Source organism: Lissotriton helveticus, chromosome 4_1, assembly GCF_964261635.1.
Source record: "Lissotriton helveticus chromosome 4_1, aLisHel1.1, whole genome shotgun sequence".
In the NCBI taxonomy this organism is placed as follows: Eukaryota; Metazoa; Chordata; class Amphibia; order Caudata; family Salamandridae; genus Lissotriton; species Lissotriton helveticus.
Genome location: NC_136063.1, coordinates 1,364,348,277 through 1,364,366,643, shown reverse-complemented (window position 1 = coordinate 1,364,366,643; position 18,367 = coordinate 1,364,348,277).

Below are 18,367 nucleotides of genomic sequence, written 5' to 3'. Positions count from 1 at the left end.
GGCAGAGATAGCGGACATCCAAAATAATCACCAGACTCCGTCAGATAGTGGCAGTCTGGTAAGCTTGGTTGGCAAAGGAGGACAAAGAGAAAGGCGGCGGGGCACAAGCGCACGGAGATGCGTCTGCGGGATCTGCGGCTCCCAGTACATGGTGCAGCCCAAACCGCAGAAAGCTTGGTATTTGTATTGTCTGGTTCATGTGAAACCTTGATACCACCTTTGGCATAAAGTGTAGGTCAGTTCTCATGCCCACCCTATTGTTGTGCATTTGAATGTAGGGTTTTTCCAGTGTTAGCGCTTGCAGTTCGCTTACCCTGCGTAGCGAGGTGTTTGCCACTAGAAAGGCTGTCTTCATTGTGAGCATTTGTAGTGATACCTTATTAATGGGTTTGAAAGGCGCCTTCATAAGCTCTGTTAGGACTAAATTAAGGTTCCATGCCGGTGGTGGCATCCTTTTGGGTGGCGCTATGCTTTTAGCCCCTTCCAGGAATCTTTTTACTACTTGTGAAGTAAAGAAGCTCTTTCCTGTCTCTCCTCTTGTGTAGGCTACTATTGCTGCTAGGTGTACCCTCAGTGAGGTGGAACTTAGGTTTGATTTGAGTAGGTGTGTTAAATATTTTAGCACCATTGATTCCCTTGTCATCTTCTTGTGCAGTTTCTCCTTGATACACCATTGTGTGAATCTTTTCCATTTTGCCACATAGCACTTCCGTGTGGTTGGTCTTCTTGCCTCTCATAGCACCCGCAGTGTGCTCTCCGGCAGTTTCAGATGTGCAAACTCTATGCCTTCAGGAGCCATGCTGCTAGGCAGAGGCTCTCTGGCTCTGGGTGGAGTACCTCTCCGTTTTGCATGGAAAGTAAGTCCTTTCTTTTCCCGAATTTGTGAGGCAGTCCCTGCACCATCTCCACTATTTGCGAGAACCATGACTGCCTGGCCCACTGTGGTGCCACCAGAATCAGCGTCATGTTGCTGGTTCTTCATTTTCTGAGTACCCTGTGTATCAGTGGTATCGGGGGGAAAAACGTAAGCAAATGTTTTCGACCAGCTTATCCATAGGGCATTCCCTTGGGATTGTTCCCTGGTTGCGAAGTATCAGCATTTTGCATTCTGGTGTGTTGCAAATAGGTCTATTGTCGGGGTCCCCCACTTCTTGAATAGCCTTTGTGTTTTTTGTGCATTGAGCTCCCACTCTTGGGAATGCAGATGTCTGTCTGCTGAGTCAGTCTGCCTCCACGTTGTCCTTCCCTGGTAGGTGTATAGCTAGGTCTATTTTGAGTGGGATGGCCCATTTCCATATGCCCTGCGCTAGGTTGGATAGTGCAACTGATTGTGTTCCTCCCAGTTTGTTGATGTAGAACATCATTGTGGTGTTGTCGGTCTGTATTAACACACTTTGCCCGTACAGTTGTTTCTGGAAGGTTTTCAGGGCGAGGAACACTGTCTTTAGTTCCAGGTAGTTGATGTGCCTGATCGCATCTGTTGGAATCCACAAGCCCCGCACATTGAGTTGGTTCATGTGTGCTCCCCATCCCTTCTGGGATGCGTCACTGTTGGGTTTTGTGGTGTCAAAGGCTTTCCCTTTGTAATGTTCTCCTTGTTCCACCACGCTATCTCCTCTTGCACTGCGTGCATTACAACCACTAGATCTTCCCAACTCCCTGTAGCCTGGGACCATTGTTGCAGCCATTCCTGGAATGGTCTCATGTGTAGCCGTATTTTGGGGACAAGGTGTTTGCAGGACGCCATCATTCCCATGATCTTGCTCGCTGTCCTCAATGTCAGAGCTCGCCCCTTCTGGAACTGATGTGTCCCGTTCAGCAGGGCAAGGGTTCTCTTGTCACTGGGGAACACTTTGCTCTGTATGGTGTTGATCTGTGCACCTAGGAAGATCTTCACTTGCTCTGGTTCCATTGAGGATTTCCCATAGTGTATTGAGAATCCCAGTTCCGTTAGAGTTTTTGTGACCAGTTGTACATGTTCCTTGCGTTGTTTGTAGGAACTTGCTTTTATGAGCCAGTCATCGAGGTAGGGGTATACATGGATCCCTTCCGTCCTTAGGTGCGCTGCCACGGCAGCGAGGCACTTGGTGAAGACCCTTGGTGCGGATTTTAGTCCAAAGGCCAGGGCGGTGAACTGGTAGTATGCTTTGTTGATGGCAAATCTCAGTAAATGTTTGTGCTGTCTGTTCATGGGAATGTGTAGGTAAGCGTCCTTTAGGTCTATGGTGGACATAAAGTCTCAGTCCCTTATCTGAGGAATGACTTCTTGAAGAGATGTCATCTTGAATTTTTGTGTTCTTATGTATTGGTTTAGGAACCGTAGGTCCAGGATGGGTCTTAGTGTTTTGTCCACCTTTGGTACGAGGAAGTAGTTAGAGTACACTCCCTTCGTTTATTTGCTTTGAATGGTACTGTTTCTATGGCTTCTTTGTGGTGGAGTTCTTGAGCTTCCTCTGTGAGTAGCGCTAGTTCTTTTGCTGAGTGAGTTTTTCTTTTCGGTTTCCTGTTTGGTGGTTTCTTTTCCAGTTCTATGCGGTATCCGAACTGTATGATGTTCAGTATCCATTTGTCAGTTATTTTCTTCCATCCCCGGGAGAAGTGTTTTAGTCTGCCTCCTACTGGTGTTACATGCTCGTTGATCTTTTGTCCGTGTGACCCCTTTTGCTGACTTTGTTGTGCTCCTCCGCTGGAGGTGTCGTGTCGGTTGGCACGGTTGGTGGTGCGGAGTCACTTTGAAGTGGGTTGCTGGCCCCCCTTCTTATTTGCCCTCGTCCATTCGCCCTCCCGCGAAAGGACTGGCCCCGAGGTTGGTATTGCCAGGTTTGTTTTTGCTGGCCCTGCTCTGCTTGGTGGTCGCCCTAGTAGCCCTGCTGGAATGTCTGATGCGACATTCCCGGCTGGTTTCCCCCTCTTCTGTTTGGCCTCCGTGTCGGTGTGCCTCTCCTCATTCCTCTAAATTGCAAGGACCCCATGGACCTTGCAGTTTCATTTTCCTTTTTGAGTTGGGTGAGTTTCTCATCCACAGGTGCTCCGAACAGGGTTTCACCATTGAAGGGGGTGTTTAGGATGTGGTTCTGTACTTCCGGCTTGAAGTCTGATATTCTCAGCCAGGCATGCCTTCTCTTTGTGACCCCGATCATCATGAGCCTGCTGGACGTGTCTGCCACATCCAGGGCTGATTTTTGGCATGAGTTGGCTATATTCTTGCCTTCCTCCACCAGGTGTGTTGCCCTCTGTTAGTATTGCTCAGGGAGGTGTTTGAGCAGTTGTCCCACCTCGTCCCAATGCTGGTACGTATGCCTGTTGAGTAGGGCATTAGAGTTGGCAATGCGCCAGTGTACTGCTGCATTCTCTATCTTCCTTTCAGTGAGGTCTATCCTCTTACTCGGTCAGGTGGTGGGCCTGAGTTTGTGGGAATGTTGGCCTTTTTTCTGGGTGTTGCTGCAATGGAGTCAGCTGTGACGGATCCCTGGATGTAGGGAGGACCTTTAGAGGAGTGCTTGTATTTTTTCTCTGTCCTGGGTGTGACAGACCTGCAGCTTGCTGGTTCTTTGAATGCCTCTCTCCCCTGGTCCAGGACACTTGGTAGCATGGGAAGGAATTGACTTCTGGTTTGAGTGGTGAGCAGGGTCTCTAGGAGGAAGCAGGCTTTTGGTTTTTCTTCCTCTAGTTTCACCCCATAAGCTGTTGCCGCGTTCCTGATGACCATGTTGTAGATCCCAATGTCATCTGGCGGCGAAGGCCTCAAAGGGTACGTCTTCACGGCCTCTTCCAGGCTTTCAGTGTCGAGGTCTTGCCAATCCAGGTCCTGCGCCACCGAAGATGCTGAGTCCAAACTCGTGCGCTGGTCCTCTTCGCCTTCCTCGAAATAGTATAGGCCCTCTTCCTCTTGGTGTTCCTGGGGCTCGGGAGTTTTCGGTGGCTCTTCGGCGTCAAACTCCTCCTCGTCCTAGACTTCGACGATCGTCTTAGTCGGCTTCGACGGGATGGTGAACATCTTCATCCGCTCGTCGAATTCTCTTTTCCTTTTGCAGGATGTTATCCATTAAGGCCTCAAGTCTTCTCTTTTTCCTTCCCATCTCGGCGGCCTGTTCGGCGTCGAGTGTTTCGGACGATCTCTTCGACGTAGACTTCGAGGAAGCCTTTGGGTCCTTTTCCTTCGGTGTAGAGTGTTCTTTATCAGGGGCGTGCTTCGACGACCTAGGCTTTTCGTGTGTTTTTGCCGCCTGGTAGTCCTTTTCGAAGGATCCGCTGGGCTGTTTGTCCCTGGATGCAGCTGCCGAAATTTTCAACGTCAGTGCTCCTTTCGTGGACCTAGACTGTTTTTCGAGAGTCTGACTCAGGCTTTCGAGAGTCTGTCGGGGCTTTAGGGGTCGATGTCTCTCCTACCTCTTTTGTAGTTTTCTTATCGGTCTCTACTCATCTGGTCCCTCGGCGATGTTGTCCTCTTTGTCACTGGAGAGGCCCAAGTCCCAAAGCGACGGAGGTTGGCCTTTTCCTTGCATGTTGTGGTTAGCTATCCTCTGCCTCTCTCTAATCCGGAGAGTCTTCGGCGTGAAGACGGAGCAGGCGTTGCAATCCTTGCTTTCGTGGTCGACCAGCAGGCAGAGGTTACAAACCGGGTGCTGGTCCTTCTGCGCGTACTTGTGGTGGCAATTGCGGCAGAATTTAAATGGGGTCTTGTCCATTCCTGCGCTCAGGGGGCCCCCTGTGTACGCATCCTCCGTTGGACGTCGAAGTATTCTAAGTTCTCCTTCTTCGTCCCTGCGGTCTTTTTCCTGAACTTATTCTCCAAACTTTTTCGGTAGATTTTAGTTTTTCCCTCTTTTCTCCAAAAACTCTGGAACCTCTCGGTGATGATCCAGACCCAACGGCGGAAAAAAGAATCTAAAGATGGCGCCCAAAGGTGGGAGCTTCTGCAGGAAGCGTGCCGAAGTCACAGGAAGTACACCAGAAGGTGGGACATCGACGCCCACTGGTGCTACGAAAAAAATAAAGAAAACAAAATAAAGAAAAGACTACGATTCCGGACCCAACCACTAGCCCTCGGAATAATGCACAGCATAGTGAATCCAGAAAGATTCACGCTGCAAAACAGTTGCTATTGGTTTTTAATGTGACAACATGTGTTATCTGCTTCCAGATGTATTTTCACTAAGATTTGGACCTGGGCGCAATTGCTTTCTTTATTGAAATACTTTTTTTTTCCTTTTTCACACAAGGAGAGATTGATTAGTGCAGAATCTCAGTGGTGTTGCACCAAGACCTAACAAGCATTGACAATGCCAATAGGCCTTGCCTTAGAGACTACTGGCTCTGACTTGGTCTCTAGTTACTGCATGGGCATTGTCGACTTTTTCAATGATTTGTAGCCATGCTGTGAGGCAGCATGACTAAACATAATAATGGAAAAGGACATTGATTCATCTAGTGCTAATACACATTAATAAAAATTACGGTTTAGCACTTATTTAAATTAGTTTTAGCCATACGGCAAAGCATCTGCACTGCTGTACAGCATGGGTACAAAGCATTGCCAAAGCCATTAGTTAGTATAGGCAAAACCTACTGGCTATGCCTATGATTTTTAGGTCTCGCCTGTCGATGCGCATGCGCATCGAGCTTGCGAGACTATGGGGGCTTAAACAGTCTTTAACCAACTTGCAAGGAATCGTGGCGATTCCTTGCAGTGCCCGTGAAATTCAAGCTCAATGCACATGCGCTTAAAAGCGCGTGCACATGCCCCCAACCGCCTGCCTGCCCCTGCTGCTTTCACACCCTCTCCCCGCTCCGCCCCCTCCCCTGCCCGCCGTGTCGCATTTCTCCTCCCCCCTCCCCTTCTCTGCCTTCCCTCCGTCTTGTCTCTTTTGGGCCCCCTCCTCCTCCTACTCTCCTCCCCCCTCCTCCTCCTACTCTCCTCCTCACTCTCTCACAGCCTCCCCCAGCTCCGCCCCCTCACTTCTTGGTTGCACGGCCGCAAGGCCGTGCCTCCACTACTCTCCTCCCCCCTCCTCCTCCTCCTACTCTCCTCCCCCCTCCTAGTGCGTTAAAAAACAAAAGAACACTGCCATCACCTTAGCAACCGCACCGGGGCAATTTCTCATTGCATTCTCCTCGTGTCAGATCCTCGCAGCCATTGCACGCTGGATCTCTTACATAGTAAATTGTAATTGTATTTATGTAGTGCTTACTACCCCTAGTGAGGCGTCGAGGCACTTTACGCTGGCCAGCACGCAGCTCCAGAACCCAAGGTTAGTCCAGTGTTATGGGTTACTGTTAGTTATTGAACGTAGTCTTGTGCGCTCAAAGCAAAACATTCCATGTCGTCATTTCCGTTTCTGTGCAATGCTCTTTGTTTCATAGACGTCCTCACACGCAACTCGGCCAGCTCGGGTCACACTTCTGTCGCACAGTCCTTCCACGCCCCCTCATGCCACTGATCCGTCGTGCACACGGCGAGAACTGGCACGGATCCCAGGCACGCCCCGTGCCAGCCGTCGGTTACCAAGCGGCGCCCGGTGTTTAAATCAGGAAGATGAGATTATCTTAATTGCTGTTTACTGAGCTGCGCGGCAGTTGGTGGGGGGTTAATTACAGCCCTTGGAAGGGGAGAATGCGTGCTTTACTCCTGCCCAGGAGGCGTGGGCATGCTTACCTCATTTTACACTGAGTGTTCCATTATTTCACTGCTGCTGGCTGTGTTTTTTTTCTTGACGTGTTTTGGCCACCCCCTCTTACAAAAGCGCACCAAACGCACGCCTACACCACCCTCAAGCTACAGATTTTGAAGGGGCCACTAATTAAGCTGAACAGGTCACGCAGGCATCCTTACCGCCATCTCTGCTTTAATTGGATGTATTTTATTGTGAATAGCGCAGTAAGGCACAGAGTTGGTGTGATCTTGCGTCACACATATAACCCAGCAAAGGACCTTGGGAAACATAACTTAGAATGACATTGTTATGACATAACAACGAATGCAATATGGGGGACAGAAAGGTGTTATCGATGCATAGGGTCAGAGGTCAAACCAGTTTTGGGCTACCTCTCAGCGAGTTATATTTGCGTTCAATAATACATCACACACAAACAAGCATACACTTCATTTAAAATAAAAAAATAAAAGCCCGCCGTGTCGCATTTCTCCTCCCCCCTCCCCTTCTCTGACTTCCCTCCGTCTTGTCTCTTTTGGGCCCCCTCCTCCTCCTACTCTCCTCCCCCCTCCTCCTCCTACTCTCCTCCCCACTCTCTCTCTCACAGCCTCCCCCAGCTCCGCCCCCTCACTTCTTGGTTGCACTCTCCTCCCCCCTCCTAGTGCGTTAAAAAACAAAAGAACACTGCCATCACCTTAGCAACCGCACCGGGGCAATTTCTTACAATTCTAGGTTTCCTTAAAATTAAAAGTGAAATTCTACCGGTGCTATGCCCATAACCTCACAGCAGGGCAACCCGTGCCAATATCAGAAAGGCTGACTGAAGCACAAACAACAAATATATATAGAATGAGCGAGTCTGCATGATTCAGACTGTTCTACTGTGTCCTTTCCTCCGTTCTACTCTCAACATTTTAAAAGTTTCCGAATGAAGCTCTGGTTGGAAATTCTTAGTACGAACCCTTCAGGTGGGCTGAAAAATGTGTGTGAGGGTTGCTCTGAAAAAGGTGCGACCCACAAATTGTAACTAGTAATGACGTAAGTAATTATATGTTTGGCTTACACGTGACCTAAAATACTGTGCATTATATGCTGTGCCACACGACCAGTTTTGGGCTACCTCTCAGCGAGTTATATTTTGGGTTCAATAACACAACACATCACACACAAACAAGCATACACTTCATTTAAAAAAAAAAAAAAAAAAAAAGAAACATTTTGGAATGTTTATGGCTTTTTTTATTTGTAATTCTTTACCATTGGCTACAGGAAACAAAAATGCTAAAGATTTACAACAAAAACCCATAAACAATTCTAAAAGCACTAACTCTAATGATGCGAGACCTATTGCATTTCCAATGCTTGTTATTTCTTCATGCCAGTTGCTTACCACTAACTTAACGTCTGTGTCCTCTATTGTGGAGTAGTGTGGCTCACTGGTTAGAGGGGGCAGGCCTGAGAGCAGAAGTCAGCCCGGGACCAGGGTTCAATTCCCAACGCGGCAGGGTCGTGGACCTTGGTCAGCGGACTCGATAATGCTCGCTTCGGTGCTTACTATAATCAGGGGTTCCACTTGGCAACTCTGGGCATTAGCTTGCCTAATCTCCACAACGGCCCCACCAATTCCGGGGATGCCTGGCTCCACCTTGGGGACTCCCAGCAAGGGACCATCCCACAGGGAAAGCCAGGACGGGTTCCCCAGTTATACAGCGCCGGGACGCCCCGTTGCTGGGGCAGCTGTGCGCTTTACAAGTATACTACATTTACATTTACTACATTTACATTGCTCATAAGCCATAAGTGCTCCATGCAAATTGCTGCTGTGTTTTGTCCTCATATTTATTCTTGTGTCTTGTGTGATTGATCCTTGCTTGTTTGCAGACCTTCTGTTGATCATGGGCGCCTGCATGCATGACCATGTATTATCACTTGTATTTTTTTTACACACACGTGCTGCACACCAGTGGCGCTGCAGTTGATCAAAGCTAAAAAAAATTACAAAGCAAAAAGATCTGGAATAGCCAAGACCTATTGACCGTGCTAATGCTTGATGTGTTTCTCCTTGTCGTGGAGCATAGCCGCATTACGTGTCCTTCCATTGCTCACTTTTCAGGCACTCATTTCTTCTTTTTAGTTTAACACTCTAAGAGAGAGCATGTGTTTTCTTGCTATCTCCCTTAAGTACTTACTGCCCCCCCTCCTTTTTGCTCTCTTGTGCAAGTGCTTCTCCTCACCACTGCTTTTACCAGTGCTCCACATTGTTCTCTCCCAGTCATTTACTTTCACTCACATGCATCCTCCTTGTTGCTTCAGTCACCCAGTGTTGCTTTTCCACACACTTTTGTGAATTTTTTTTCTTTACAAATTGAATTCGGACTAGTATATAAAAAGAAAATGTGCCTGTGCCATTCTTAAGATGCGCTCACCACTGATCGTGCGCGTGCCTACTAAATGACACAGCAGGCAGCATTATAGGCTTTTTTTTATCCTTAGCCATGCGTAACAACATCACAAAGAAATAATTATTAAAGTCAACAGGTCACAAAGACGAGACCTATTGGCTTTGTCAATGCTTGCTTTCTTTTAGCACTTCATGGGAATGCATATGTTTGCTTATTTTCAGATTTTCCTTCACAGTGCTGTCTAGCCAGTTCGGCCTTTTTTGTTGTTATTTTTTTTCTTTATGACAACCACCCAGCTTCTCCGTTACTTCCCTGCTCCTCCATCACCACTGCTAACACTTAGCAAAATGTTCTTGCACTCTCCCAACACAACAGTCTGTTCCACTGTTGCTACCACTTACCTCCCTTTTGCGTTGATTTTAACAAAAAAATTTATAGCACTGGCTTGTGCAAATATGCTTCCAAAACATTAATTTCACAGTAAGAAATCAAAAATCATTTAACATGAATCCAGTGCATGCATTCTTACTTTTCTTCCAGCTAGCTCCCCACACCATCTGTCTCCCCACCTTAATGGACAAATAAATCTCAAATATTAATTTGCTTGTGCACCAGCTCCTTTCGCCCCACCCATCAGTGGCAGTTGGTAATTGCAGCAAATGGTAGGGCGGAATCCCATACACAGAATTGCACTATGCAATGGAACATAGCGTGCACACACAATGCCTGGCCTTCTCAGATGGGGCTTGGTTGGGGAGAGAGAATGAAGACAGATGTTCAGTTTTACCCAACTCAATAGTTATGTTTTCATCAACTTGAGAAGATGAAAGGCTGAGTGGAGCGCTGGAATTCAAACTATGAGGTCGAATTCAAACTATGAGGTCGAATACAGATCATCATCCTTGCTGGAGGGCTTATTGAATATATTTGGCTGATAAGTCTTTAGATCCAGCTAAGAGGCCTGTGACCACTGCTTAATTTAAGCCAGTGGGAGGCACAGCGCATTTTTGGGGTCCGGCATTTAATCTTCTGTAATAAATATTTACTGAGTGCAACAGAGGGAAAACACACAGATCAGAATGACAGAGGAAGAAAGACATCTTGACCGTCGCAAACAGACAGCAGTAACCTGTAAGAGCAAGCTGTGTTTGATAGTGGATTACATAATACCAGCCTAGGTATTTGACACACCGACATTTAATTGCACTGGCCGCAAGATTCTGAGTAGTGCTTCGGGCACCGTCACATGCTCTTTCCCACAGAACCATACACTCCCAACCACACACTCACCAACCGTCATTTACCCACTTGCTCATAATTATTTACGAACTCACTCATTCGCGTCTATCTACCGTCACACTCATGCACCTAATTCCTATTGACTAAATCAACAATTCTCACTTTATAGTATAGAGCTCAGTGAAACAAAACTATGACATATACAGTTCAAATTTAAAAAATGGTAATAATTTTTATTACTAAAAAATTCCAAAGTTATTGAATACCTTAAAAATATCATACATTTCATAAAAATACATAGAAATATACATAAAACACCATATACGTGCAGTAGTTATATTTTCGACACGCGTTTCGGTGTGAAGGACACCTTCGTCAGGAATAGCCACAAAACTCTATAGGGGGAGTCGGTCCATATCTTGATTATTTAAGAAAATACTCAGAAATCTCTTTAAAAGGGTAATTCGTCACGTTTCTCTTTGTGGCCCATTGTATAAAATAGTTATCTGATACAGGTACTATCTGTTGTTCCTATTCTATCATATAAACCCAAATGTGGATATGACACGAAGGAAGATTTAACAGCAGTTCATATGGATGGCGAACGCTAATGGTTAAGGATACTTATACTCATAACGACAAGACGCCAGAGACCAACCAGCACGGCACCCCGCAGTACACCATCAATCCGATACAGGAACTGCAACTCTTAACCATTAGTGTTTGCCATCCATACGAACTGCTATTAAAACTTCCTTCTGAGAATACAGCTCAAGGAGCAAAATCTTCAAGTAACCTCTGGGATACGAAGACGAAACCCCTACTTTTGTAATTATAGCTAGATTTTGAATACTACATCTGGCTGTTATTTTAGCAGAATATACGTGTCAACCACATTTGGGTTATACGATAGAATAGGAACAACAGATAGTACCTATATCAGATAACATTTTTATACATTGGGACACAAAGAGAAACGTGACGAATTACCCTTTTAAAGAGATTTCAGAGTATTTTCTTCAATATCAAGATATGGACCGACTCCCTCTATAGAATTTTGTGGCTATTCCCGACAAAGGCGTCCTTTATGCCAAAATGCGCAAAGATATAACTACTGCCACGTATACAGTGTTTTATGTATATTTCTATGTATTTTTATGAAATGTATGATATTTTTAATGTATTCAATAACTTAGGAATTTTTTAATAATACAATTAATTACTATTTCTAAATTTGAACTGTATTTGTCATACATTTGTTTCACTGAGCTCTATACTATAAAGTGAGAATTGTTGATTTAATTGGCTAGGCATCTACTTTTTAAATATATTTAGCCTGTCCTAGGAACTGGCTTTATCAATTTTGTCCGGGGGTCCCTGTTACTCACCTAATTCCCATTGACCCATCCACTACTCCCTGTTGTACTTTCAATTAATAAAGTTTTATTGAAGGCAGCAGGTTGCATTTCAGTTAATTCATTGCGTTTTAACGGTGTTTTCATTCCCAGACATCCACAGAAACTCAACTTACTTACGATCATTCACCTATCTATTCACAGTAAACAATACATTCACTTCCATCCATTTTACATCATTCACCTACACACTGATATTCACCCATCTGCATCAAGCTTCCCACTTTCATTCACCCAATTCATATAACTAGTCATCACATTTACCTACCCACTCAGTCAACCCTCCACATTCAATGACTCACTCATTCACAAAAAACATCAATGAGTAACCAGCAGTGTTATAAATAAAAAGGTACACTTATTGGCTTTGCTAGTTTGTTTAATTTTCTCTGCAGATTACTTCTATATGTCCCAGTGTCACAACAATAAGCATACATAATCTACAAGGAAGATAAAAAAGCCATATGTAGTCGAGACAGTAAAGAGAGCTTAGCACTGAACCCGGGGGGGGGGGGGAGGAAAAGAAAGGAAAGGAAAGGAAAGGAAAAGAGAGAGCGCGAGAGAGAGCGGGAGAGAGAGAGCGAGAGAGCGAGAGAGCGAGAGAGCGAGCGAGAGAGCGAGAGAGAGAGCGAGAGAGCTGTTTTTTGGTGCTTTTTTAAGGCATTGTGCTGATATTGTCATCTTGCCCGTTCACACTCATTCCAGGGCAGGATCCAATCAAGAATTTATGAAGGTATGAATGGGCCCTTTTGGCGACAATCAAAGAGGCTTTATTCGAGTATTACTCATAAAAGCACAATACATACAAAAATGTTAAAACAGTATTAAATTGTTGCCTCTAGCAGATAAAAACAAAAGCTATACAAAAACAGCATAAATATAAATATATATACATAGAATATAAAATACAAACTGCGACAGGTAGCTTCAATAAACCCTCCCAATGTAAACAGTTACTTGGATAATAGTTTATCCCTAATAGACCAAGCCCACCCCATAAATTTCGCTACTGCTATGACCAATGGCAAGCAAGAACTGGTACAGATCATTCTCAGGGCTACAGTGCTACTGTTAGTACCTAAGTTTTAAATGCAGGTTTTAACCAGATTAGTCTAGGAACGGCATAGGCTTGACAGGCGAATAAAAAGTGCCCAATGGTCTCCTTTGCAGATCCACAAGCGGGGCAGGTAGTATTTAAAGAACCCCGCCACCTGCCAGTTAGGGACCTCAATGGAAGTGCACCTATCCTCAATTGACATAAACGCTTCCTATCCCATGGCTTTGTTATCTGGTCCCAATAAAGTTCATGGTCAGGAGAGATTTTAAATTCCAGATAACATCCTGTCATAGTTCTAGAGTCAGCATTTCTCCATACCCGCTCAGCCACATAGTCCCAATACAACTCCTTAACAGTAGTTTTACTAGGGAAAAGTGCACCTGGCGGGTTCTCCCAGAGGGTTTGAAGACCCAGCAACCATAACAAGGATCTAAGATCTTTTAACCATTTGATCTTATGGAAAACGTCCTCCTTGATTAACGCCAAAAAACCCTCAGCATAATGCTTAAGTTCTGGAGTAATCCAGAGTCGTCTCCAATACAGTACCGGGCGAAGCATTGCCAAATCAACCACTGCCTTTCTGCCCAACTCATATCTCAGGGGGAGGAGGGGGGTACTTTTGGGAAGGCCAGTAATTGTCCTGAAGAACTTATTTTCGGACCTCTGTAATGAATCGAGCTTCCCAAAACCCCACAACTCAGCCCCATATAGTGCCAAGCCCAAAGCTTTTGCCTCGTAAACCTGTAAGGCTGGCATAATCGGTTTAGTTTTAGATTTTTGTGTTCTGCCCCTAAGGCTCCAGCTAATTGTCTATGCCTTAATGTCGCTAGATCGATATACTGGGACCATTTAAAATCGTTAGTTATATAGATACCAAGGTAGGTAAAAGCTTTGACTACCTCTAGGGGGCGCTGGTTCATAGTCAGCCTGGAGCGGAAATTACGGTGAGGGTTAAAAACCATTAACGTGGTTTTGGCCACATCGACTTCAAGGCCATGCTCCCCACAAAATTCCTCAAAGATGTTGAGGGCACACTGCAGGCCACTCGGAGTCTTTGATAGAATAAGAGTATCGTTGGCGAACATTAATATTGGGACCTTAATGTCTGCCAACGAGGGGGCGTCTAAGTTAGCCGACATCATTCTTGCTACTACACCATTAATGAACAAGGAAAAAAGCAGGAGGGCCATTGCACACCCCTGCCGAACTCCCCCTTCAACCGGGAAATCCGCAGTGACCTCCCCTTGACTGCCCCACTGTATCCTGGCAAAATTCGCCTCATGCAACCTCATAACCAGGGTCAGCAAGTCCTCCGGTAGACCCAGCTTCCACAACACTGACCACAGCTTAGACCTGGGAACCAGGTCGAAGGCAGCCCGCAAGTCCACAAAAGCGGCATACAGGCTGCCCCCTCCCAGCACCACAGTTCGCCACCGTAGCAGAGTAAAGCGGAACACCTGGTCCACCGTACTAGTGGCCTTCCGGAATCCCGCTTGGTAAGGGGATAATGCATTATTTTCATCCACCCAAGCCATAAGCCTGTTCACCACCATCCTCCCCACCACCTTTTGGATGGTAGCTATCAAGCTTATCGGTCTATAATTACCCGGCAAACCCCGATCACCTTTCTTGTGTACCGGGATAATAATTGCACCCTTCCAGGATAACGGTACATTTGCACCCTGGGCAACGGCATTAGTCAAAAGTAAGATATATTTGCCCCAGCGTTCCTGATCATTAATAAAAAGATCCGCCGGGATCCCATCCAAACCCGGCGCTCTTCCTCTTGATATTGCACTTAGGGCCAGCAACACCTCACCACGGCTAAAAAAGTTATCTTTAGAATATACAGCCTTGAAACCTTCCATCTCAGAGCCAGGGTTGCTATCGGCATATTGTGGCTTAAAATAATTGACCCAGTCCTCTTCACCAACATTATTATCTGGGCAATTAGGTAAGCCGCCACTCCCCCATTTAACAATGCTCCAGAAAAGTCTAGAGTCTTTGGTCCTACTTGCCTCCCTTAGTTCATTCCAATGTCTCTCATCCCATGATTTTTTTGCAGAGGCTATACAATCCTTATACATCCTTCTTGCATCACGGATAGCATCTAGATCTAGATTTCTACTCTTAATAGCTATTCCCAAAGTTAGCCTGGCTTTTCTACACTGAGCGTTATACCACCTCACAGAGCTGGGAAGTACTTTATTGTTTTTCCTACCCTGTTTCTGGAAATGGCATCTAATAGCACAGAAAAGATTATCATGTATAGCAGAAATTTCAAGAGACCCTGGAACGACTGTTTCTGTTTGCTCTAGGGCAATTATCGCCTTGTCTACCTCCATATCTATATTAACCATAGACTGTTGATTAGCCAAAACATTCGGCCATTTTAGCCGTCGCATGTCATTGGTGGATACAGGCAGGGGAACACCAACCCACTCTTTAGCGGGCTTCCTTGTTGAGAGCAACCACCATTTGTGTGTAACACACATTGGATCATGGTCACTTTCTAGCCTATGCTTTACTTCCATATCATGGACTCCCTTCCATAGTTGAAGACTGCACAGAACATAATCTATCCTACTCCTGTTTCTACCGTTGTCAAAAGTGCATGCCCCCCTCTTGTCACTCATTGTTCGCCCATTTAGTGCCCTAAGGCCCCTTTCCAGGCAAATGGCATTCAAACATATAATATCCTCAGGCCAACGTTTAATTGGATCTAGATCTAGTTTGGGACGCCCCATAACATATCCTTATCCATCCCAACTAGATCACTAATGTCCAAAGGTTCAAACGTACGGTTGAAATCTCCAGCAATAATGGTGTTATTATTCATGGAGTATGTCTCAAGTAGGGAAACCAGAGCCTCAAGAACTACTGATTTCCCCCCACTTGAGCCCCTAGCATATACATTGTTAATATATCTAGGCTCCCAAATAAGCCCATACTCACTTTTATAAGTTGAATATTGTTACTACCAGTATCAACCACTTTAATAGAAAAGGGCAGGCATTGACGTACCCATATAATCAAGCCACCCTTAGGACGGCCCTTTTGACTTTTAGTTGCCGGGATAGAATAGTTCAAATACCCATGGAGAAAGCAGGGCTCACAGATCCAAGTCTCCTGAAACATACACACATTGAAAGAATTTACAAAATCTACCCATTCCTTAGACTCCATCTTTGGGCGGATACCTGCAATGTTCCAGGAAACCAAGCTTCCTACTTCCTCCATATCGTTTGTTATCGATTCCCTGTGAGTGCCTCGCAGGGGTACATCAAAGTCGATATTATTATCAGTACACTCTACTAGACCAAAATTCCCCTTAGTTTGAGCCCCCCCTTGAGATGATGTTCATAATGGGGGCTAACAGTATGCTCCAAATTACTGTCAACTTCATTGTGGACAAGTCAGTCGCATTCATTAAGCCCCGAGAGAGCGTTGAATCGGTTTGTTGTTTCTACTACTCCTCTATATCTGGAATCGCCCCCTTGCCAACGACCAGATGGCATCAAATGAGGTATAGGTCGCAACCCATGTCTTCCCATAGGGTACACTTGATATCCAATGGGAGGATTTACCCTGGGTGCCTGGTCTATAAAAGAACCCGAGGGGGACGACTTCAATACCCTGCCCCCTCTCTGATGAATACTGTTCTGTTTCCCATACTATTCTAGCAACTGTATTCAGATTGTTAAAATGTATGACTATGCAGTCATCCTCCCTGGTCTTCCTTAAACGACCCACCCATCCTACTCTACGGACCATGAGTATATCACTTCCTAGTTCTTGACCCCCTTCTAGATTCTTTGCGAACCAATGAGTGACCTTTGTCTTCAGTTGGTAAAAACCCTCGGTTAAACCAGCTCGAAGAGGGGGAACATTAGTCATAACCACCACTAGGGGGTATTTTGGGGGGGGTAAGTTTAATGTAAATTGGTTTCCTATAACTGAGTCCAAATTATTAGGAGCCAAATACCCAGGAGCAAGTTTAGTAGGTTCTAGCTGAGCTTCCTGACGAGGTTGAGATGCCCCCTTCAGAGCATTGGATGACTCAGGGTATACGTTTTTATCACCTGGCTTAACTAGACTTGCGTCCCTGGGTACCACTGGCTTTTTTCCATTCTGCGGAGGGGATTTACAAATATAGGGTGCTTGGCCACTTCTGTCTACCATCTGTTCTGGATTAGTAGGAAGAGTTTTGCCCTTATTTTTTCCAACAGTCAGTGAATGTAGCATATGAGAGTTGTCCTTAGCTGCAATTTCCAGTTTGTCCAGGCTTGCAGTGACTAATCTCAACCTCTCAATAATAGGGAATAAGAAAGATCGAAGCAGGTGTTCAACCTGCCCCACCAGTGACCCGTCCCCATGAACAACTGGAGGAAGTAATGGAGAGGGATTAGGATATAGTGTATTATCACACTCTACACCGATCCCGACACCCACTTGCTTATTCCACTTTTTTGTAAGTTTGGACCTTTTAGCTTTTTTACTTTGAGGACCACCCCCCTTCTTTTCCTTTTGGTTGTGGCTCTTTTATTTAGGGGCGGTGAGTCGACTACCACACAAACCGGAGGGCCATTGGGGGAAGATATACGGGTGGACATTTCAACTAAATCACCACTACCTGACAGTGTAGAAGAGTTATTTTCCTCTAGAATATTAGCAAGGGAATCTAACTCAATGCTGGACTCTGGAAAACCCAAGTCACTTAGCCGTTGGCTTATGCGATTTTCAGGAGTAGTACAATGCTGAATTGCCCCCAGAGAGGAACGTTTTGAGAAAAACTCAGCTGATAGTCTTTTCTCAACTGCACTTATCTGGTTTTCCAATGCAACAGAGACCTTAGTAAAGTTATTGTCCAAAGTCCCCAAAATGCTTCCAGTATTGGATTTCTCCCCATCCTTGCCTCCCTTGGTTGGCTGAGGCGCCATTAGACCTCAGTTCAAAGTAATCCACTACACACAGGGAAAGCCTTAAAGCAAAGACGAGTAGAATACACACAAAATCACCGTTATAGAAAAACCACAGGAAATGGCCCAGCCCAGCCACAGTCTGCCTCAGACGGCCGTGGATGGCCCGCCCCTTGCCCGCGCTTCGCCCGGCTAGTCCCGCGCTTCGCCCGGCTAGTCCCGCGCTCGTCCCGCGCTGCGGGACACTGGACCAATTATATAGGCAGTATGACGGCTGGGGGCGGGGCTGACAGGGGGCGCAGTCCAGGTGTTGATAGGCGTGCAGGGACTCCTGGGAGAGCGAGTCCCTGCCGCGTTGCGCCTCTCCCCTGTTAGTGTTGTGTTGTTACACCCCTCCGGCTCCTGCAGACAACACTCGGCTTCCCCACCTGCCGGTGTCCACGATGCGGCACCCGCAAAGCGAGTGCGGCGAGAAGTGATTCTGGGGACAAGCACAAATCCGGGGTAAGCGTCCTGGAATAATATCGGCACTTGAAGTTTTGAGCGTCCCACTGCCCAGAAGGGATCCGGCTATTTTATTGAGTTTACAGGCTGGGGGCGGGGCTGACGGGGGGCGCAGTCCAGGTGTTGATAGGCGTGCAGGGACTCCTGTGAGAGCGAGTCCCTGCCGCGTTGCGCCTCT